The 22,321-nt window shown below is 55.3% G+C and overlaps 1 non-coding gene across 1 annotated transcript; it reads right to left on the bottom strand.

The window, feature by feature from the left end:
* Positions 1 to 2,653: 2,653 nt before the first annotated feature.
* Positions 2,654 to 2,762, bottom strand: LOC140694245 (U6 spliceosomal RNA). Its single transcript, XR_012069990.1, has one exon. It is a non-coding gene; the product is annotated as a U6 spliceosomal RNA (small nuclear RNA).
* Between the last annotated feature and the right edge of the window lie 19,559 nt (positions 2,763 to 22,321).

Raw genomic sequence — 22,321 nt, forward strand, 5'->3', positions numbered from 1 at the left:
CCTCTCCTCCACTCCTCTCCTCTCCCCTCGCCTCCTCTCGCTTCCCCTTCCCTCCCCTCTTTTCCCTCCTCTCCTTTCCTGTCCTCTCCCCTTTTATCCCTCCTCTCCTCTGCGCTCTCTCTCTCTCTCTCTCTCTCTCTCTCTCCCCCCCTTCCCTTCCCTCCCTCCTCCCTACCCCCCAACCCCTACCTTCACAGGGCCTCATAGATTGCAATCGGTTTCCATGAAATGTGATGAAGAGGGAATGAAGTTTAGAATGATATCCCCATGCCATCGAAACCTTCTTCCCCAGGGATAGCGAGTTATTTGTGGTTGTGTTTGTTTTTGTTTTTCTTGTTGTTGTTTTGGGGTGCAACGAGGGCACAGGAGGCGTTGGGAGTGAGGGTGATGTTTCTCTTTCTGTCTGTCTCCTCCTTAGGAAGGATTTTAAGAGGAGGGAGGACTCACAGAAATCTACCATCTCGTCTCGTACTGCAGCTGTGTTTGAGCTTCCTATACGATCTGGGCGGAACACTCCCCACCCTCACCTCAAGCCGCCATCGCCGCCCCCTCAGCCCCCAGCACCCCCGTCCAGTCCCGCGCTTGGGGCGGTGGTTGGGCATGGGGGGATGTTGGCGGGGTGGTCGTTGGTGGGGGTTGGGGTGGTGGAGGAAACCGGAAAACAGACCACTGTGGCACGTGGCTGACTGGGGCTTCAGGGTGAAGGAGGATGAATAAAATGGCCGGAATTAGGCTAACGGATTGCTTCGTTTTTGGGCGGGGGGGGGGGAGAGGAGGGGAGGATCATTAGGTCATTCATTCATTCATTCATTTGCTTGGGGGGGGGGTGTCATTCGGTTTCTTATGCTCGCCCTTAAAACGGTCGACTCTTCTGACTGACCGGTTGCTGCTCACGGTTCCAGGCCCGTTGTTGAAACTGGAAGCTATCGATCTTACTGTTTCTACTGTATTTCAGTCATTGCAAGTCATCATCGTGCTGGGTCTCTGAGTCCTTCTCCGAGGAGAAGGTCGGTCACGGGACTACTGACCTGACAAAATAGCCTGAGTGACCAAGAAGGCCACACCTTGAGTGCTTATGAGATAATGAGATCTAACCGCCAGCCTCTATAGAATGGGTCACCTGGGAGGCATCGTGACACCATGCTGAGTCTTCTGATGAGAAAACGATTCTGTGGATGGTGATCGATGCTTGATTGTTTGAGCTATGGCTCTAGAACCACCCCACCCACTCCATCCCCAAGGTGGGTACACAGTTTTGAAGACGCTAGCCTGCTGTGAATCCCCTTTGCCCGGCAGAGCGATAAAATGACCTCTTTTCTTCTAAGCTCCAAGACCTTGTCTCTGGATTCTTGGGCTCATCGGGGACGGGGGCCGATCTTTCGGCAACAAGCGTGCTTCAGAAACAACGGATGCCCGAGAAGGACACTCTGCCTCTCCCTCTTCTTCCGGGCCTGAAATGGGGAGGAAAAAATATCGCTTCCCCTGGAAGCCGGAGTCCAGAGCCCGCCATCCGGAGGGACTTCTGGCTTGGCCTTCTCCTGGGGTGGGGGGAGGGCACGCCACCGCACGTGTTCTTTGTCAACTCCCCGTTTCTCTCTTCTCGAGTTATCTCTTTGGGAAGGCTCCCACACTGGATGAAAACAGACAGACAGACAGGCTGGTATCTCTCCCTACCCCACCCTTCGCCCCCCAAATGACTGATCTTCTGTCCCATCAAAATCACCACTTGTTTTCCAACGTGGCTTTCTTGGATCCTGGAGGACTGACATCAACTTAGAGCCAAGATGGGCACAGAACTGAAGGACCTTCTCGGCTGGCCTAAGAAGTCTGTCATCGTGATGTGGGAGGTATTCTTCGAGGGACCTATCTGACTAAGTGCTTGACGGCCTTTTGGACTTTGAACCAACTTGGAGATAGGAACTAGGATGAGAGGGCCCCCGAAATAGCTCAGCAAACTCTTCTCCACCCTTAGAAGAGAGACAGACAGATAGACAGACAGACAGAGAAAGAGAGAGAGAGAGAGAGAGAGAGAGACAGACAGACAGACAGACAGACAGACAGTGTGTGTGTGTGTGTGTGTGTGTGTGTGTGTGTGTGTGTGTGTGTCTGTCTGTCTGCCTGCCTGTCTGTCTGTCTGACGGTCTGTCGGTCTGTCTGCCTGCTTATTGTAGGAACTCTCTGTCAATGGAAGTATAGTTGACTTACAATGTTGTGTTCATTTATGACGTACGGCATAGTGATTCACTTATTCACACACACACACACACACACACACACACACACACACACACACACACGTATACTTTTTCAGGATAGGTTATTACAAGCTTTTGAACATAGTTCCCTGTGCTAGACAGTAGGACCTACTTGTGTACCTAGTTTGTATAGGGTGGTTTATATCTGCTAATCCCAAACTCCTGATTTATCCCTCCGCCTTACCCCGTTCCTCCACCCTACCCTGTCCCCTGTGTTAACCATCGGTTTCTTTTCCATGTCTGCGAGTCCAGTCTGTTTCTGTTTTGTAAATAGGTTCCTTGGAGTCTTTTTAAAATGGAGTTATTTATGTATGGATGGGTGTCTTGACTTACTTTCAGATCCCACCTAGAAGTGATGGCATAGGATATCTGTCTTTCCCTGGGTGACTGACTTCACTAAAACTATGGAACGCTTCACGCATGGGCGTGTGTCGTCCACGTTCAGGGGCCGTGCTGATCTTCTCTGGATGGTTCCCATGTTAGTCTATGTCCTGTGGCAGCAAGTGCTTTCCTTAGGGTTTTTGTCTCAACCTGAAAGCCAGCCCGGAGACTGAAGGTCTTCTAGTTGCCTCCACTATCTGCCTAGGACCCTCTCCACGAATGTTTCCCATTTTCTCTCACCCTTTTGCCTTGGCATCATTGAGTACGAAAACGCTCCGTCTCCTGAAGCCTTGCAGACTGAAGCTGGACAACGGGAGGTAAACGTCAGAGAAATGGCCACAACAGCTCCTGTGGAAACCATCCTCGGGCCTGTTTTCGGGGGAGCCGCTCAGAGAGTTGAGCCGAACACCCCAGGACATCATCAGAGGCATTTCAAACTGCTCGAGCCGTTTCGATGACCCCGATGTGTGGAAATCTCCTACCAGACTGACCCCCTACTCCCGGCCCTGAATCTGGTTTCTCATCTGCTCCGACGATTCACCTTTGTGCTGTACTTTGGTTGTCCACACAAGTGCCTCTTAGGCGATACCTGACTGCTTGCTCCCTAGGCCTAGCTTCAGAAGCCCATCGACACCACCGCCTCCTGAGACGAGATACTACAACGGCAACAGTTTCCTTGAACAGACCTGTTCTCAGAACTAAGAAACTGGGTCCATGAAACGCAGGCCCCCTAGGAAACCATTCCCTCCCTCCTGCCCCCAGACCGCACGCACGCACGCACGGACGCACACGCACACGCACACGCACAGTCAACAGCCCAGCTTTTAATGTGTAAAACTTCCAGGGAAGTTACAGAATAGGGAAATGTTGGGGTCCAGAGTAGGCTGCCCCAAAATGTGCCCGATGGATTATGCTGAATGAAAGGGACTTCACAAGTGGCCAAGGGGGAGGGTATAGGTCAGTGGTAGAGTGTGTGCTTAGCAAGCAAGCACAAGGTCTTGGGTTAAATCCCCAGTACCTCCGGTCAAAAATAAATGCATAAAATCGAATTCCTCTCCCCGCCCGCCCCCCAAAGTATACACTGCTGTATGTCAACTCTGTCTCAATAAAACTGGAAGGAAAAAAAAGGAAGGAAAAAAAAAAAAAAGCATGATTTAACAAAAGAAAGAAACAAACAAAGAAAGAACTGCCCGAGGCAAGAGGAACACTCTGTCCCTCCTTTCTGCCTCCCTGGAAGCAGGGGAAAAAGAATTTTTTTTTTTTTTAAAGTCTCCCATCCCAGAGGAATCTATCAAGTCAGAGGTCTGCTTCCATGCCCTTCCATGATTCTCAAACGGTTTAGTGGGGTTTACCCAGGTTAGGAAAAGGAGGGGACTCCTTTGGCCTGAGACCAGGCGAGATTCTCCCCCTCCCTCCCGCCTCCCTCCGTGCAGTTGGGACGGGGTGGCCTAAGGGTGGGGAAATTGAAACCAAAAAACAAAAGCCGTTCAACGGAGAGGAGCCGGAGGCCAAGTCAAAGGCTCTGACCTGAGCACAGAGCTTTCTGCATTTGAATGAAGCGATTGAACGAGGCCCTGCCGAATGGATCCTCCTGACGTCCCCGCCCCCGCTTCCAGGAGACAGTCCAGTCGATTTAGGACCCGATTTGGGACCGATCGGTGGAGGAGGCCTGGGCGGCGGCGGCAGTGGCGGCGGCGGCGGCGGCGGCGGCGGCGGAAGCAGCGGCGGGGGGCGGGGGGGTGCGCGGGCGGGGGCGGGACCAACGGTCGCTCCAGCTCTGCCTGCCTGCCTGCCTGCCTGCCTGCCTGCCTGCCTGCCTGCGGGGCTGAGGCCTGAGGGCCACGCTGGTTCCTGCCACTCAGGGAAACTTGTGCGGGTGTTGCCGAAAGATCGCCCCCCCCAACCCCGTCCCTGACGAGCCAAATAACCCAGAGACAGGGTCTTAGAGTTTAGAAGAAAAGAGGCAGCTTGATTGCTTTGCTGGGCAAAGGGGACTCACAGCAGGCTAGTAGTGCCTTCCAAACTGTGAACCCGTCTTGGGGTTGGGGTTTCATGCTTCTGTGGACGAACAGGTTGGAGCATGAAAGGGAATCACAACAGGCGGGAGCATAAAAGGTGCTCATGATCAACAAGGGTCTCTGATAAAACTTCCTCCTAAATCTGGATGAGTGTCTGGTAACATGGGACCTCCTGGTGGTCTAGTAGGTCATCAGCCCGTGACCTTCTTTCTCTGGTCAGACTCACCTGGCGGCACCAGCGCCACGGAGGAACTCGGGGTGGGGGGGTGGGAGGGGGCTGGTCGTTCTCCTGAGCTTATCCTCCCGTGACTCCCTTCCTGGGGAAAGACTCAGACGTCAAACATGATTGTCAATTTGAACGATCAGAGGAAGGTCCAATCAAACAGTTAGAATCGACAACTTTAGCTGCTTTGAACAGTGGGCCTGGGGCTGGGAGCGGTGTCTGGTCAGTCGAGTTTGCTGATCGTTCTAAAAGCAAGCAGTAAGCATAAAGCCCAAAATTGGCTTAGCCTAAGTGCGGCCACTTCATGATTCCTCCTTCACTGGGGGCCGAGGCGTGGGGGAGGGCGGGGGTGGGGGACACGACTGAGGTGGCGACGAACTTCTCCGTGAATGCTCGGAGCCGAACTGCTCTCTGGGCCTAGGTCCAAAAAAGGCCTGAGTCTCAGCTATGACAGGTTCTCTCTCTTTCTGGGCACATGGACTGACTCGCCCCGCATCCTCCCATCCTGTCAGACCCTTCGGACACGCACCTCCACCCGAGGAGTTCTTTGGCCTCGTCCAGAAAAAACAAACACACGCACGAACAAAACCAACCGAGCACACAGAAACCCTGATGATCTCCTTGGACCCCATTCACTTCGGAGAGTCCCTCTCGTAGAAATCCCCTCAGCTCGATGATTTCACCATAGCCGCCTCCCTTTCTCTGCCGCAGTGACCCCCACCCCCACCCCCACCCCTGCGTGGGCCCTGTCCCTCTACCTATCAAAAACCAAACCCCAGGAGAAAAGAAAATCAGAATGCTGCTTTGAGCCACTGGATCTGTGAAAGGAACCAAACAGAAAGCCGAAATAACCAAACCAGCCGAACACCGAAAGCGAACAGACAGATACCCCAGAAAGAAGGGCACGCTGACCCCGGCCCCTTTCCTTCCTGGAATCAGGACATAACATACATCTACACCCCCCCCCCCCTCCCCGGCCAGGGCCTGTCTTTGCTCAACCCAATAGAAGAGCATTTATGTTTTGCCAGTTTTCTGGGTCCTTCTTTGTTTCATAAAACTGAGAAGAAATACGTGTGGAAGTTCTCTCCTATGAATTGAACAGACTGAAGATCCTTTAAATAACCAAATGAGGTGGAAGTGCCGAGAGTACCATACGGGAACACACCGAGACACATCATCATCAAATTGACCAAAATTAAGGGTAAGGAGAAAATATTAAAATGAGCGAGAGAAAAGCAACAAATAACATACAAGGGAACTCCCGTAAGGTTATCAGCTGATTTTTCAGCAGAAACTCTACAGGCCAGAAGTGGGTGGCACAACATATTTAAAGTGATGAAAGGGGAAAAGTGACAGCCAAGAATACTCTACTCAGCAAGGCTCTCGTTCAGATTTGAGGGAGAAATCAAAAGCTTCACAGATAAACGAAAGCTACAAGATTTCAGCACCATCAAGCCGGCTTTACAAGGAATGTTAAAGGATCGTCTCAAGTCATCAAACCCTAAGAAAAGAGAACAAAAACATGACAGAGAAAGGGAGGGAGGGAGTGGGGAGAGAGAGAGAAAGAGAGAGAGAGAGAGGGAGAGAGAGAGAGAGAGGAGACCTACAAAAGATGGCTTTGCCTGTTTAGGGTCTTCCATTGTTCCTTATACATTTTGAAATTGTTTGTTCTAGTTCTGTGAGGAATGTCGTGAGTATTTTGACAGGGGTTGCACGGAACCTGCGGATTGCTTTGGGTAGTGTGGCCATTTTGATAGTATTGATTCTGCCAATGCAAGAGCACAAGACAGCTTTCCATTTCTTTGTGTCATTTCAGATTCTGGAGTATAGGTAACCTCCTCGATTAAGTTTATTTCTAGGCATTTTACTGTTTTTGACGCAATGGAAGTGTTTATCCCAGTTATAAAATTCTGGTTTTTAAAGTGGAGGAGGGGAAAAAAAAAAAAAAAAAAAAAGGAAAGGAAAGGCCACAAATGGCAAAATATCCTTCTTTCTTACGGGTGAATTGTATTCCATTCCGTGTGTGTATATGTGTGTGTGTGTGTGTGTGTGTGTGTGTGTGTGTGTGTGTGTGTGTCCCCTCTTTTTATCTATTCAAATATTGATGTGCACTTAGGATGCTTCCGTATCTTGGCCATTATAAATGATGTTGCTGTTAATAGCAGGGTGTGTGTATCTTTTTGAATTCATCCTTATTTTGCGGTTGGCTTTATTCCTTTGATAACTATGTAAGTTTAAAAAGCTAAAGCGCTAAACCTTCCTGGAAACAATGAACAGTACATATATGTAAATTAAAAAATATGTGTGCAGTAAAAAATTAAAAAATAAATACATGAATAAAAAAGAAAGAAAGACAAGGAAATTAGCTATCAAGCCATGAAAGACATGGAAGAAACTTAGAAGACATCTTACTAAATCAAAGAAACCGGTCTGAAAATGTTACCAACTGGACAATTCCAACCAAAGGACATCCTGGAAAAGGCAAAGCTCTAGAAACAATAAAAAGATCGTGGTATCCAGGGGTTTGGGGAGAGGGAGGGAAGGAGGAATGAACAGATACAGCGTGTGGGATTTTTTTAAGGCGATGAAATTATTCCGTCGGATACCATAGTGGTGGCTACATGTCATTATGCATTTGTCAAAACCCATAGAACGTACGACATCAAGAGTGAACCGTCATGTAAACTATGGACTTTGATTGATAATAGCGTGTCCATGTCGGACCATCAGTTTGACCAAATAGGCCACACTGATGAGGGATGTTGAGGGGAGGGGAGGATATATGTGTGGGTGGGGAGGGCTGTGTGAGAACTCTCTGTATTTTCTGCTCAATTCTGCTGTGAGCCTGAAACTGCTCTAGGAAATGAAGTCTATTAATCAAAAAACAAAAACAAGAACAAACACAACGAAACAAAACAAAACAGCCAAATGAGGTGAACCAGGATTCAGTCATCCAAAATGGAGCTGGACGGCCAGTGGGAGGAACTTGGTTACAGACATAGTCTTGTTTCGGGGAGGGGCACGTTGTCCCCTCCCTCTACACATCTTGAGTCCTCTGGGCTGGACTGATCCAAAAATGGACCCCAGACGGATCGTTGAGCAGGAGCGACAGGGAACCTCCTGTCTTTCATTCAAGCACTCATGTGTCCCCGAAGCAGGCAGCTTTTCTCCGTTTTAGGACAAGAAATCAGCCCTTTGTGCGAAATGGACCGGGCTGAGAGACTTTGGTTTTGGGTGACCCGTCTGTGAAGAATCGAGACGGAGTTTGGGTTTTGGGGGGGAAGCCCCTGAAAGAAGTCACGAGGTTGGTTGGTTTTCTCTAGGCTTCCGGGGCCTGAAGGCTCTCAGTGGGAGATCAGGGTGATTTCCTAAGTCCAGATGCAGGGAGGGCACCCTCCACGGAAGTGATTGATTTCCCGCTTTCAGGGAGACAGAAAGAAGAGTCTGAGGGTCCGGTCCCTCTTGCGTCTGCTGGCCGGCCCCTCGGCTTCTTCGGTCACTCTCATTTCTAACCTATCCGTGTGCCACGGAGGCACATACATGTTTGGGGTGGCCTCCCCTGGGTCCCGACACCGGCATCCATGGGGGGAGGGGGGGCATGAGTGGTCAGAACTGTATCAAGCTCAAGGGCGCCACCAACCGGTTTCAAAAACAAATCTGCCAGCAGCTGCTAGCTGCAGCCTTGTCGTTTCAAAGTTCCCGCCTTGCTCTTGTGGTGTTTTCTTTCGTTTCCCCTTCTCCACTTGCCCCGTGGGGTAGTCTGGTGACACACACTTCCAGTGCTTCTTTCTTGCATCTGTGTCTCCTGGGCTGCAGTCCTAAGAACCCCCCCATCCCCCCCCGGCCCCCCCCCCAATAAGCTCGTTTCTTTACCCTCCACCAGGTCTCCTGGCTTGGGAATCTCGGTTCACACCATGTGTCTCGTGTCCTCTCTGAATTCATGGGCCCAGCCATCCACCCTAAGGAGACGGAGGGAGGGAAGGAAGGCTTTGACCTGGCGACCTTCCTTGCCGGCATTCTCCGGATTTCGGACCCTTCAGTGTGCCACCCGCCACCCGCCATACCACCCTCACCCTGAGGCCTAGCCCTCGGGGCTCCGTCCACGCGGAAACCTGAACGCGGACGGACGGACCTGGATGGCGGGCGGGGTGGGGGTGGGGGGTGGAGGGGCTTGCTTCATCACCGCCGGAACCGTGGAGGCGACCGAGACAGACGCGTCCTTCAAGAGGTGAAGGGACACGTAGCCCGGGCTAGGTCCGTGCCACGGCATGTGATTTGGCTCTAAAAAGGAAACCAGGGGCCCGTGGAGCCGAGAGACCTGTGGGAGACAGGCGGGGCAGTTTCTGCGTGCACATGACTCCCTGAAAGGAGCCAATCTGAAAAGGTGGCATCCTGTAGGGTACCGGCTCTGGATGACGTTCATTCTCAAAAGGGCAAAAGCCCAGAGAGGGTGAAAAGATGAGTGGGGTTGTGTGTGTGCGGGGGTGAAGGTTGTGTCTCTCTCTCTCTCTTTCTCTCTCTCTCTCTCTCTCTCTCTCTCTCTCTCTCTCTCTCTCTGTGTGTGTGTGTGTGTGTGTGTGTGTGTGTGTGTGTGTGTGTGAGTGTGCGCGCGTGCGTGTGTGTGTGTGTGTGTGTGTGTGTGTGTGTGTGTGTGTGTGTTGTGGCGGGGGGGGGGTTGTTGATGAATAGGTGGAGCACAGGGGACTTTTAAGCAGCAAAACTCTCCGGTAGGTAGGCCCACGATGGGATGAAAACCAACGTGTTGGGTATGGCATTCCCTAAGATGGGGTGAACTGAAAGAACCCTTCTGGGTGTCTGCCCCTCAGCCGAAGTTTAAAGTCCTTCCTAAAGCCAGAAGGTAAAGACCCCCGTGAGCAATCTGAGCGGCCATTGCTGAGGGGTAAGAGCGAGGCCAGTGAATCCAGTGAAAGACTGACTGACTGACGTGGGGTCCTGGGTCCCTCGGCTCGACCCCCTTCCCCGGGAAACCGAAGCCTTCGACGCAGGGATGCGCTTTGACACGCTTATGTCTCATCAGAGAAGGTTTCTTCTGCCTGGCATTGTGTGACGGGGCCGAGAAACCCGTCCTCTCCTCCTTTGCATGAGGTAGCCGTCGCTCCCGCCTTGGCGCAGCGGTGAAGAAGGCTACCAGAAACACGGTTCTGCGTTTCTCTCTATACCGTGGGCGAGCGTCACGGCTTTTCCTTGCGTTTCACCATGCAGTCAGAGGGCATTATCAAAACTAAGCGTGCCATCCAAATTTTCCTTTTCCTTTTTTAAAGTGACTGTCAAGAACTTAGGCAGCATCGAGTGAAAACGTTGGGCACCTTCATCTCTTGGTTTGTATGGAGCCAGCTAGGTCATCAGACCCACATCACCATGATTTCTGAATTCTAAGATACTTTCCAATCCATGATATTGTACATTCCTGGGTCCTGGGATGTCATTCTGGTTGATCAGGTCAAAGGGAATGTGTCCCTCCGTAGCACTGATTAACACGTCAGCTTATTTAAACGACAACAGAGGAAATTCCCTTCGGGCGATATTCATTCCACACGCTCAAGGAAACCGATAGGTTGTGTGCCTGAGCCCACACAGTGTGACGCAAGAACGGGGTGGGGGTTGAGGGAGGGGGAACTCTGGCTAGTGTCCGGGACCTAACGGGAGATAGAGTGGAGGGTGATTTTTGCCCTTCTTCAGGGTCAGGGTGAATCGGCCCGAGGTTGACTTGTGCGCTCAGAAAGAGGGCCTTTATCGGATGCCCCGAGCCGACTTTTCTTTTCTTCTTCTTCTTCTTTTCTTTTTTCAGTTTTATTGATATAGGTTTGACATACAGCCCTCTATCAGTTTCAGGTGTACAGCACAATGATTTGACTTCCATAGATTGTGAAGTGATTATTAGGTAACTTTAGTGAACATGAAACAACGATATTTTAAAAGGGGGTTTAATCAACAGAACTGCTGTTTATGATGATCATCTATTCCTAAGAGAAAGGACAGATGAACACTCCAAAATGCAGGAAGTGCATAGGCACAGAATGATGAACAATCTTTACCCGTGCAGACGTTTTGACACCAGGATACGTGGAAAGCTGAAGTCTTAGAACATAGAAATATTTGGCTCTCCATTTGACCTGGAAATCTCCTTGTTGGAAAGAAGCTAATTTCTCCTCCTCATCCTCGTCCTCGTCCTCTTCCTCCTCCTGTCTTTTTAATTTAAAAAACAAATTTTTTTTTTAACAAAAAGTTTTTATCTTTTTGAAGGGGGGACGGGTCGTTAGGTGTCTTTATCTACGTTTTAAGTAATTATTTAGATTTATTCTACGTTTTCAGTGGTGGTAGTGGGGACTGAGCCCAAGGCCTTGTGCATGCTGAGCACGCACTCTACCGCAGAGCTCTACGCTTTCCCAGAAAGGAGCAAATTCCTAAACATAGAGCTGGATGAGCAGGTCAGCTTTTTGATCTCATAGAAGCAGCGGCCCTGTTCTCTGGGGGAACCGTCCTTATCTTGTCCGTCTCGACAACGTCAGAAACGTCTACATAGCTCACAATGGCCTGAGACTGAGGCCAGGGGGCTGAATCAGGTAGAACCTGAAACCAAATGGAAGAAACAAAAAAAGGGGGGGGGGGGCACGCGGAGGCCTTTTTAAACGTGCACACTGCTGCGAGGGCTCCCTCGTCGAAACTCTAATTCGCAGCCTTCTTAAGGAGAAATATACATCTGAAACGTCTTTTTTTCCACGCAGAGTTTAAAAGCTTTCACCCTCCGAGCCGAAAAACCTTACCCGTCCCATCGGTTCTTTCTAAGTGAGTGGGTTCTCTAGTGTCCTACGCGTCTGCTGGGAAACAAGCTGCTGGAAAACAAGCAACTAGAAACCAAGCTGCACCAACATTTCCATGAGCTTAAAATCTTACATTCACACTTAACTTGCTTAAAAATGCACACGCTTGCTTTGTTTTCATGTTTTACACAGTAGATGACCTAGAACATGCATGATGCTAAAGAAATTGTGTGAGGGGCAATCCTGAGATTGACCGTGAGGGCACAAAGGATGGCAGATATTTCCTTAGGGTAAAACAATGGACGGTCATGGGAAGCCAGATCAGCCATTAACAGAACTTGGTTCTGGCAGGAAAGCATGCGGTTTAACCCCGGGGAAATATTTGCTATCTCGAGATGTCCCAGAGGCAATCACAGGATATACGCTTAGAAATTTTGCATCCCCGGAGGAGGGTGATTGTTCCTGGAAGGGTTGCCTGAAATGAATCAGTTAGCCAGCAAGCAGAACTTCGTGCTTCTGGTATGAAATATCTAAAGCCCCACCTCTTTGATCGCATATCTTTTTTTTTTTTTTCCCCCCCTGAGCCGTAGACTCCCAATAAACAGGCTGTCGACCAGGCTTTTGGCACTCTAGATCCACGAGACCTTGAGTCCCCTGGTCCCATTTTTGCTCTTTACTTTGTCTCTTTGTTTCTTAATTCTTGCGTCGCCCGTCCTCAGACACGGTCCCGAACTGCGCTGGACGCAGCACCCGTCCTACCCGACTCATGAGTGACCTATAGTTTTTAAATGAAAGCTACAAAGTCTCTGGTCATGTCGATCTGCTGGTCTCGTCTGTATGAGACAGGGCATTACCTGAGTTTCAGAGACATACACAGACACACACAGACAGACAGACAGACACACACACACGCGCGCGCGCGCGCGCGCGCACACACACACACACACACACACACACTCTAAAGGGAAAAAAGAACAAAGAAAGAGAAAGAGAAAGAAAAAGGCTCAGGGGAATAAAGGATTCGCTTGCTCTCTGTGACATGACCCAGCAGACCTAGTTGTCACAAGACAGGAAGCTCAACTCTCCATGTTCACATTATGTGTTCCTGAGCTTTCTTGCAGAAAATTCTCATGCATTTCTTTCCCCTCACGGAAGTCTTCTCTATTCCCCACAGAGCCTGGGGCGATGGCTCTGCACCCTGGAGGCGCCTGCGGCCGAGCCAAGATATTGGATGATTTGTGGAAGTGATCAGTGATCCTGAGACAAAGCCCTTCCTTTAGGTAGAAAAGCAAGTGGCCCCTGCTGCTCAGGGAGCTGGTGCTCCCCTTCCCCCCCTCCCGTCATGCCACCTTCTCCTTTGTGCACAAGCTATCGCTTTCGCAACAGAGCTTGGCTTGCCTGAGAGTCTTGTGGAAGCCATCCTCATTTCTATGGTACTGCCATCCAAGGATCTGGAAAGGGCCCAGTCCCATGTATGCATGTAGGCACGTGTGTACGTCCCCGGCTTGTAGGCCTGACGTGTTTCTCCCTCCATATACACTTGCCAGAGTTCATTCACGAAAGAGCTCTATGGAACTGGTTTTCAAGGGAACATGCAGGCAGGGAATGCGAACAGGAAGGAACCCAAATGTTTTCCTTCAGGTTGACATGATCTGGGACAGATCCTTCCATCCAGAAAACCAAATGTCAAGGGATTGGTCTCGTGAAAAGAGCCATGTCTTGATTGTGATGAGCAGCGTTCGAGGTGAAACTTTTTGCCTCCCTAGGTTTACCCCGAATCCTTGAAGTTCCTGTGGGTTACCTCTGTCATGAAATGTGTCAGCCAGAAAAATAAAATAAAATAAAATAAAATAAAATAAAATAAAATAAAATAAAATAAAGAGTCTGGGAGCGATGGCTGGCTCGGTCTCAAGTCTCAGGAAGTGTTCACATCCCAAGCAGTCCTGGGGGGTAGTGTGTGTGTTGGGGGAGGGGGGAGGCGGCCCGTCTCTGAAAAATTGGTGCCTCCTCCACGTAGTTTTTGGTCCCTTGCAACTGGAGCGTCTGGCGACGTCCCTGGAATGTTTAGATCGTTTCCAAAGAAGATGAGATACGGAAGCGTTCGTTCCTGGCTCCATGAGTCGAAGGGGACGTGCTTTGATATCCTTCTGATAGGAAAGACTCGAGATCTGTCAGTGTGTTGGCCGACATGACTGGTATACCTTCGGAGGACGGATGGACCGACAGACAGACAGACAGACAGACAGACCGGAATACACACATACTTACTTACTTACATACGTACGTACGTACATACGTACATACATACGTATGTGCATACATACATATATACATACAAGTAAAATAAAATAAAATAAAATAAAATAAAACAAAACAAAACAAAACAAAACAAAAGGATGCTGTGAGGAGAAAGTGTCTGTTTCTGGCTAGGACCAAATCGTGTCCGTACGTGGACCGGTTGGGAAACACTTGTGTCCCAGACGGTTCACCGTGACTTCCTCGTGAACATTTGCTGTGACCGATTCGGGCTTGCTTCGGAATAGTCACGGTCTCCGGAATAGTCACGGTCTCGTTCTGAGGAACGTCTCCTGGAAAGCATGTGGAGACCATCTTCGTCTGCCGTCCTTAGGAAACGTTCCAGCAGAGCGGGTGTCCGAGAGCCTCTAGGGGCGATGGCTATGCTTAATGGACTTCTGTCCATCTTCAGGCCGAATTTCGTGGAAGCATGCTGATCTGGCCAGCTGACAAGTCTGAATGGGGGTGATTTTTGGTAGAAATGCGCGTCCTTGGAGAGACCAGGGGAAGGGGAGCATGTCTCAGTGGAAACTCTCGTACAGCGTGATAGAGATGAGAATGCGGTTCTGTGTCATCATCTTTGCGTGCTTCCCGCCACCCTCCCCCTCCCCACCCCGCCCTGCCTTCCACTGATACGCTGGGCCACGTCACGCGTGCTTCGAGTTTTCTCCGATAGTTGGCCAACGCTCTTCCGACTCCCGTTGCCCATGGTTCTCCCGCTTTGGACTTGGCATCCTCGAGAACCAAAGCCGCCCTTTCCCTGAAGCCCCGCCGAGCCGGACTGAGCAGCTGGACATCTGCTGGAGAGAGATCACTGCCGTGTCCCCTCTCGAGACCCTCCTCCTGCCCATTGCTGTGGAGGCCGCTTGGAAAGTGGACCTGAACCCGCATGCGTTTTTCAGGCCGCCCGAGCCTCTTCGAGCCCGACGCCTTGACATCTTCCAGAGTGGTGGCGCTCCGGACTCACACCCGGGGTTTCTCGTTGGCTTCGGCCACGGACCTTTGTCTTCCTGGAACGAAAGACCAGACCGGTTTCATCAGGTGGAACCATCTGCCTGGTGGCGGGACTGTCGTGGAGCCCTATGGACCACCCCGAAATGTATGTGCAGCCCAAGGGTGATCTCTCCAGCTGAACAACCATCGAGGCCCAAAAGGATCCCCCCCCGCCCCCGCCCCGGGAAGAAAGAAACTTTGACCTTGACCCTTAGCTGCCCGAATGAGAATTTGGATCGGGGTTGGGTAGGGTGATGGAGATCTCCCTTGGCCCAGTTCCCGTGCGCAGGACTTTCAATGACTGTGTCTTCCTGAAAGGACACCCGCCCCCTGACCATGCTGTCTCGTCATCAGTTTGTTTCCACGAGGGATGAAGTGTCATTGTGTGCACGGCAAAGTTGGCCGCTGCCTGTTCGGTCCGCCATCGCTCCGTAAAGGACCGAGGAAGTGTGCGTCGTGACCAGTGACAGATTTCGGAGCCCGTGGGTGGTGGACGGGTGTGTATCTGTTATCCAGGTCACGCGCGACGCGGTGTGTCGTGGTGTGGCCCGCCCGGCCACCCCACCTCCCTTCCCCCATGGAAAATCAAGAGAGAGTATTGCCCGAGACAGACGAAAGTGCAGCCACGAAACCTAAAAGGATGACCCTGGATGTCAACTTGGAGGTGGCTAGGAGACGGCTGAGCATGCATAGGACCACACTGCCACCGTGTGGGATGCTGCACATGTGTCGCCGTCGTGGTTTTCAGCTCCTCCACCTATTGCCCTCACCTACATCCACTCTTTATCTCACTGAACTCTTTTTGAACTCTTTTTTTTTTTTTGGGAAGACAGTGAGAATTTTCTCTCTCTCTCTCTCTCTCTCCCTCCCTCCCTCCCTCCCTCCCTCCCTCTCTCTCTCTCTCTCTCTCTCTCTCTCTCTCTCTCTCCCCTACTCTCTCTCATAATTGACCTGACAATAGGATGTCAGTTTTCACGTGTCCAACATAGCGATTCGGGATTCTTCCATGTTCCACGATGATCACCGCGATGAGTCTGGTTACGGATCCGTCACCGGACAGCGTCATGACAATAGTATGGATTGACTCGACTCGCCCTGCTGTCCATGACAACCCGTGATTAATGTATTTAATAATTGGAGATAACTGGAAGCTTGTACTTATTCCTCTCCCTCACCCATTGCACTCATTGTTCCTTCTTGGTATCCATGAGCCTGTTTCAGCTTCCTTGCATATGTTCCTGCGTATTGTCTTGGGGATTCTGCCTCGAAGTGACAACATCCCTCTTGGACTTAGGTCACTTGGTTAACATCATCCCCTCAAGGTGTAGGTCTCTCCAGACCACGTGACACTGTCCATTCGTCCATCCGCGGGCCCTTAGTGGAACTGCCGGGTCTTCCAGGAGTTTCCTGTGGGATGTTTTGAGGGACTTCTGTCCTGTATTCCCTAATGGCTTTCCTCCACCTCCGTTTTGCCCTCTCCCCCTCGCCCCCACCGCCAACCCCTGTTCCGTGTTGCCTTCTGTCTTCTGTCGGAGAGCGGATTCTGTCAGGTATGAGTCCATAGCTCTGTGTCCGCCCGCCAGCCCGCCCACCCGGCCCCATCGAACGGTGGTCTCTATCACATGTTCCGTCAGAAGCAGGCACTTTCTGCTTGTTTTTGGAACTTGCTGTCGTGATTCCAGGTTCTGGGCCTGTCTGGATATCTCTTAAAAACAGAAATGCGTGCGTTTTCCCCCTTTTTTAATTGTTTTTGTTTACTTATTTATGTATTTACTTGCTTACTTATTTACATGTATTTATTTATTTAGGCTTTTTTTTGTTGTTGTTGTTCTTGTTGCTGTTGTTGTTTTTGGTTGTTGTTTGCTTATTCGGGGAGGGGAGGTAATTCGTTTCTTTTGCTGGTTTGTTGCCTGACTTAGTGATTGCCTGACTCACCGACTTCCTTATTTACTTGAACGGAGGTCCTGAAGATCGAACCCTGGACCTTGCGCGTGCTGGACAGGCACTCTGCCGCTGAGTTCTACACACCATCCTCCCCCGCCCCCGCCCCTTCCCCATTTGGATACAAAATAATTTTTTTTTTCTTTTAAACTGAAAAAGTCAGTTTGGGTCTCCTGCCCGTGTTTCATCATTGGTTTGTTGGCTTCTAGGAGGTGGAGTTGACCGAGTTCTTGGACTGTTTAGGAGAGGAACCCCTGATGGGCTGTGGTGGTGCTTTTTCTACATTTTTGTTTGTTTGTTTGTTTGTTTGTTTGTTGTTGTTGTTGTTTTTTGTTAAAACCCCAGAGTAAGTTCTACAACTTGATTTCCCTTTGGTGGTGGGTTTTGTCGTTTGTTTTCATGTTTTTTTTTTTTTTTCCACATGGGGCTACAGTTTCCTTGTCCACGTGTGACTGTGTGTCAAACACACACACCGACACACACACACAGACACAGACACGGGCACACATGCACACACAGACACGCGGATGCCCATGCACAGTGTTGTTCTGTGTAGATGCACTGAACCTCGATTTACCGAGCGGGTGGCTATCGACTCGCCCCCCCCCCCCCAACCGCCGCCCGCATTTTTTTGTTTTTCCTCCTCCTCCCTGTGGTTGTGGTCAGCCGTGCTGACGTCCGTGTTCTCACGACCGACCGCGAGTGCGTTTTCCCCACGCGCCCATTTGTTGTCTTTGGGCTTTGTCGCGATCTGTGCCAAGATCGATTTTTCTTTCCACTTCGATGGGGTTGACGGTCTTCATCCTTTCTTTTCTAGCTTCTGGGCTTTGCCTGTCTGCTTTCAAAAGACCTCCTGCATTCGAGAGGACGGACTCCAAAGCCGATTCCTGCGTTGTTCTCGGAGCGCTCGCCTGGTTTCGGTTTGCCAGCCCCCGCCTTCCCTCCCTGTTTCCCTCCTCCCCTTCCCACCCCCCCCCCCCCCGCCGCCGGGAACCCGGGATCTCGTCCTGGTCGCTCTGGGCCACCCGCCGGCGTGTCCGTGTGATCTCCCCCGCCCGGGGAATCGCGTGGGGAGCGCGTCCCCTTCGCGGCAGCCGCCCGCCCGGCCGGCCGTGTCTTGCCAAACCCCGGCTCCCTCCGTCCTCCCCGCCCTGATCTGCTGCCGGGGTGGGTCGCGTCGCGTCGCGTCGCCTCATGCCGCCGTGCCGTGCCGTGCCGTGACGAGGGTGAGCGGGCTCCGAGGCGGACGCCACGGGGTCGCGCCGGCCGGCCGCCCGGCGCCTCAGCCCGGGACGGTCTCGGGCGTTTGGGCGGCCGGCGGTCGGGATCGGTTCCGGGGACGTTGGCGACGGCTGTCGGGCGCCATCTGGCTGCCGCTCTTGAGATCGTCCCTCTTCTCCCGAGCGTCGGCGACCTCGGCAAGGGATGGGGCTCGGCGGCGGGGCCCGAGGCAGACTTCGGGGAGGCTGGCGACACCGGCGGTGACAGTCCCCGTGGCGCTGAGCCGCGGGCGCGTCCTGCTCTCGGCGCAGATTGGACTCGCAGGCTGATGAGGGGGTGACTGTCGCCGCGCTCCCGGGATCTCGTGTGTAGGGGGAAGCCGTGTGGCCTGGCCTGGTCGACCAGCATCCGCCTGTGCCCCTGCAGCCGCGGGGACCGACCCGAGCCGATCGGACACGGCCTGCGCCGTGCCGCCGCGGGGGAAAGGGACGGGGTGTCCCGCGCCCGGGCCGCCGGCGGCTAGGTGGTCCGGCCCTCGTCTGTGTCCCTTGGACGACTGCTCCCGAGGCGAGGAGCGGCCCGGGCCCAGTGCGGTGAGGCCGGGGACGGGCGCGCTGGGGTTCCCGGTCGTCGGAGGCGCCTCCTTGGATGAAATGTTTTCTGAGTCCCGATGGACCCGGAGACGTGGCTGGGCCGGCCCCTGTTGGCGCGGGAGGCCAGGGAGGGCGCCCCCCGGCCCGTAAGCCTGCCCGCGTGGGTTCCGGTGGCATTTGAGGGACCGAGACTTCATCCGGACTCGGGGACCGGCACGGGGGCGTCCTGCGAGGGATGTGGGGGAGGCAGGCTTTCCCCGGCCCGGTGCTCGGGAGCGGTCCCTCGTGGGGGGCCCTCTCCTCGGAGGCGCCTCTGTGGCATCTCCCCGAGTCCCCGGCCACGCGGGCGAGAAACGGGCAGGGCGTCCCCGGCCCGATCCCGTCTCCCTCTCGTCCCTTCCCCTTCCCCTTCCCCTTCCCCTTCCCCTTCCCCTTCCCCTTCCCCTTCCCATTCCCATTCCCACTGCTCCTCCTCAACCCCTCCCCCTCCCCCTCCCCCCCCCGGTCGATCAGATGGCCCCCGAGAGCTTCGGGGCTGCCATTTATGGGGGTAGGGCTGGGGGCAGGTGGCCGGACCGAGGTCCCGGGGCCCCCCCTGCAAATCGTGGACCCGACCCGTTTCCGGGCGCTGTCATTTTTCCTTTCGTGTTGGGCATTTTCTGCCAGCAGATAGGTGCTGACACGGTCTTTCTCGGTGTCTGTCACCGAGTGTTGGGTCTCCGGACGCGTGTGGGGCTCTTGGGCTTTGTCTCTGCGTGAGCCCTGGCCTGGTAGAAGCTGACTCTGCTTCTGACACTTGAGCCGCCCGCTCGGGCCTGCGCGCCGGCTCTCGTGTGTGCGTCCGGCTGACGTGGCCCGTGGTGCCGCCTCCGGTCTCTGGTGGCCCGAGGGCGGTGGGGTGAGGTGGCGGCGTGGGTCTTTTACCCCGTGCGCTCCCTGCCGCAGGCACCCGGTGGTGGCCGGCACGACCCCACCCTCCCAGGCTCCGTGCCGCGTGTCAGGCATTCTCCGCCTGGGGTCGTTGGCCACTCTCCTCGTAGAGGAACGAGGAGTGGGTGGCGCCTGGCGAGGCTGAAGCAGGCCCCCCTCTGGTGGTTGTCCTCGCCGGGCCCTCCCTTCTGGCTCTGGGGCTTCCCTGCCCCATGGCTCGCTCGCTCGCTCGCTCACCTGACCGATGTGGTGACGTCATGCTCTCCCGGGCCGGGCCTAAGCCGCGCCAGACGAGGGACGGGACGTTCATGGTGAACGTGGCCTCTCTTCTCGTTCTGCCTGCGGGCCCCTCGCCTCTCCTCCACCGCCCGTGGGTGGCGGGGGCAAGGAAGGGGTGCGGACTCCGGCCCGACCTCGGTCTCCCGTGCCTCGTGGTGTCGGCGGGGCCGGGGTCTTGTGACGCGGCAGACACCTCTCGCCTCCTCGCCTGCTCGGCGTCTTGTCTCGCGAGCGGCCCTCCCCCGCGGTGGGGGAGGGCTGCCCCCGCCGCCACGCCACGTATCCCCTCGCCGGGGTGCGAGCGTGTCTCGCCTTGGCCCTCTGTGGTGCCCCTGGAGCGCTCCAGGTTGTCCCTCAGGTGCCCGAGGCCGAGCGGTGGCATCGCTTCCCGTCCCCAGCGTGTCCTCTCGGGTAACCCCTGCGGTGGTCGTGTGTGCCGAGCCACTCTCTTGAGCAGTGGGGGAGGGGTCGAGACGGTAAGCGAGGCGTGGCCCCGCTCCCCACCCTCGGTTGGGGCCGGGGCCGCCTCCTGGTCGTCGTCCTCACCCTGTACGGGGGGGACTGACGTGGCCGGGCGCACGCCGGGTGGGTCCCCCCCTCTGCGGGGCTCGCGCCCGGGCGTGGGAGCGGACGTGGTGGGGCCGGGTGATGTGCCGGTGGGGGCGGGCGCCTGTCTCGTCCCCACGCGGCCTTGGGTGCGTCTCCTCGCGAGGCGGCACGGGCTTTCCCCGGCCCCGACCGCGAACGCTCGCTTTTCGGCCCGCTGCTTACCCCTACCGCAGGCCCCTCCTGCCCAGCCGAGCGCTGACGTCCACCTCGGCAGACTTCCGTAGGCCTGAAGGGGGCCCCCGCTGGGTAGGGGGCGATGCGCCCTCGGTGAGAAAGCCTTCTCTAGCGATCTGAGAGGGGAGCCTTGGGGGGTACCGGACAACCCCCAGCCGCCGCTCCTCCATCCAGAGCGTGCAGTCGCCACGGGGAAGCGACTGCCGCAGCGTGTGGGCAGGGCCCCGCCGCTTTGGCGTGTGGGTTGCGCCGGCCCCGCGGCGGGGCCGTGTGCTGCTCTTTGCCTGCTGTGGCCCGCGCCTCCCCCCTCCGAGTCGGGGGAGGGTTCTGCCGGGCCGGGCCGGGCCCGGCGTCTGGCGCGGGGCCGTGCGAGCGCGCGTGCGTGCGCGCGGGCTTTGCCTCCCCGGTGCGTGCCGTGGGGGGAGGGGCAAGGCGGTCCACCCCGACTTTGCCCCCCCGTTGTCTCCCCGCCGCGAGGAGCCACCCCACGTGTTCCGGTCCCGAGCCGCAGCCACCGGTGGCGGTGCGTGGGCTACGGGTCGGGCCGCCTCGCTCGGGAGCGTTTCCCCGGGCCGCGAGGCCTGGGGGCGAGCCAGACGAAGCAGGATGATGTGGGTGGTGGACGGACAGACCGGACAGACAGACGGACGAGTGAGCGAGCGGAAGGGGCTACCCTCTGGAGTGGGGGTTAGCCTGCTGCGCGCGAGTCCCGGCGGCGGGGCCGGGGTGTGGGAGGAACCGCCGAGGGTTGGCTGAGGCCGGCCGGCGTCCTGGGCGTCGCGGGGCCGCCCCCACGTGTGGGGGTGGTGGGATCCTGCGCTTGTTTCCCCGGCGGCCCGGTCGTGTCTCGGGATTTCCCCTTCCCTGGGCTGGTGCCCGCCCACACCCCCGACCCCTGCGGCCGTCGCTCTTGTGCGCGAGCGGCCCCTCCTCGTCGTCGCCGGCCCTCCCCTGCCCGGACCGATGGCCACCCGCGCCGAGCTTTTCCACCACCGACCCACCGCCCCGTCCTGGGACCAGTACGTGGCCTCACCGCGTGTGGGTGCTGTCCCTCCCCTGGAGGCGGCCCCGGGTGAGGCGTCGTCGGACCCGACGGGGGGGTGGAGGCGGGGTGCTTCGGCACGGCACGAACGTTTTGTTTTGGGTGTGCGTCGGGGCAGGGCAGCGCCGGCCCGTGCGGCGGGAGAGCCTTGCGGTGGGCCGTTCTGAGGCTCTGCGGTGTCGGGCGAGGGTGGCCCTGAGCCCCCGTGAGGGGTGCCGTGGGGGTGCCGAGGAGAGAGAGTGCCAGTCGGCGCCGTGGGTGCCGCGGGACCGCCCCCGTGCCGGAGGGCCTGTGGCGGTGAGACCCCGTGTCGCACCCCGGCGGCCGACTCGCGTCTGGGTTTCTGGCGCGGGCCCCTGGCGGTGGCTCTACGGCCCTCCTCTCCCGCTTGCCGGCTTCCAGGCGGCGTCGCCCGTCCGCGGGCGGCGCCGGCCGTGTGCCGCTGCCTCCTCGCTCGTCCTGTCCTCTCTCTGTCCGTCCGTCCTTTCCACTTGTCCGCTCCGTCCGTCCGCCCGTCCCCTGGGGCCGCGCCCCGGTGCGTTTCGCTTCCCGGGCCCGCCGCGGCCCGACTCCGTGTCTGCCGCC

Source organism: Vicugna pacos, unplaced genomic scaffold (genome assembly GCF_048564905.1).
Source record: "Vicugna pacos unplaced genomic scaffold, VicPac4 scaffold_20, whole genome shotgun sequence".
Lineage (NCBI taxonomy): Eukaryota > Metazoa > Chordata > Mammalia > Artiodactyla > Camelidae > Vicugna > Vicugna pacos.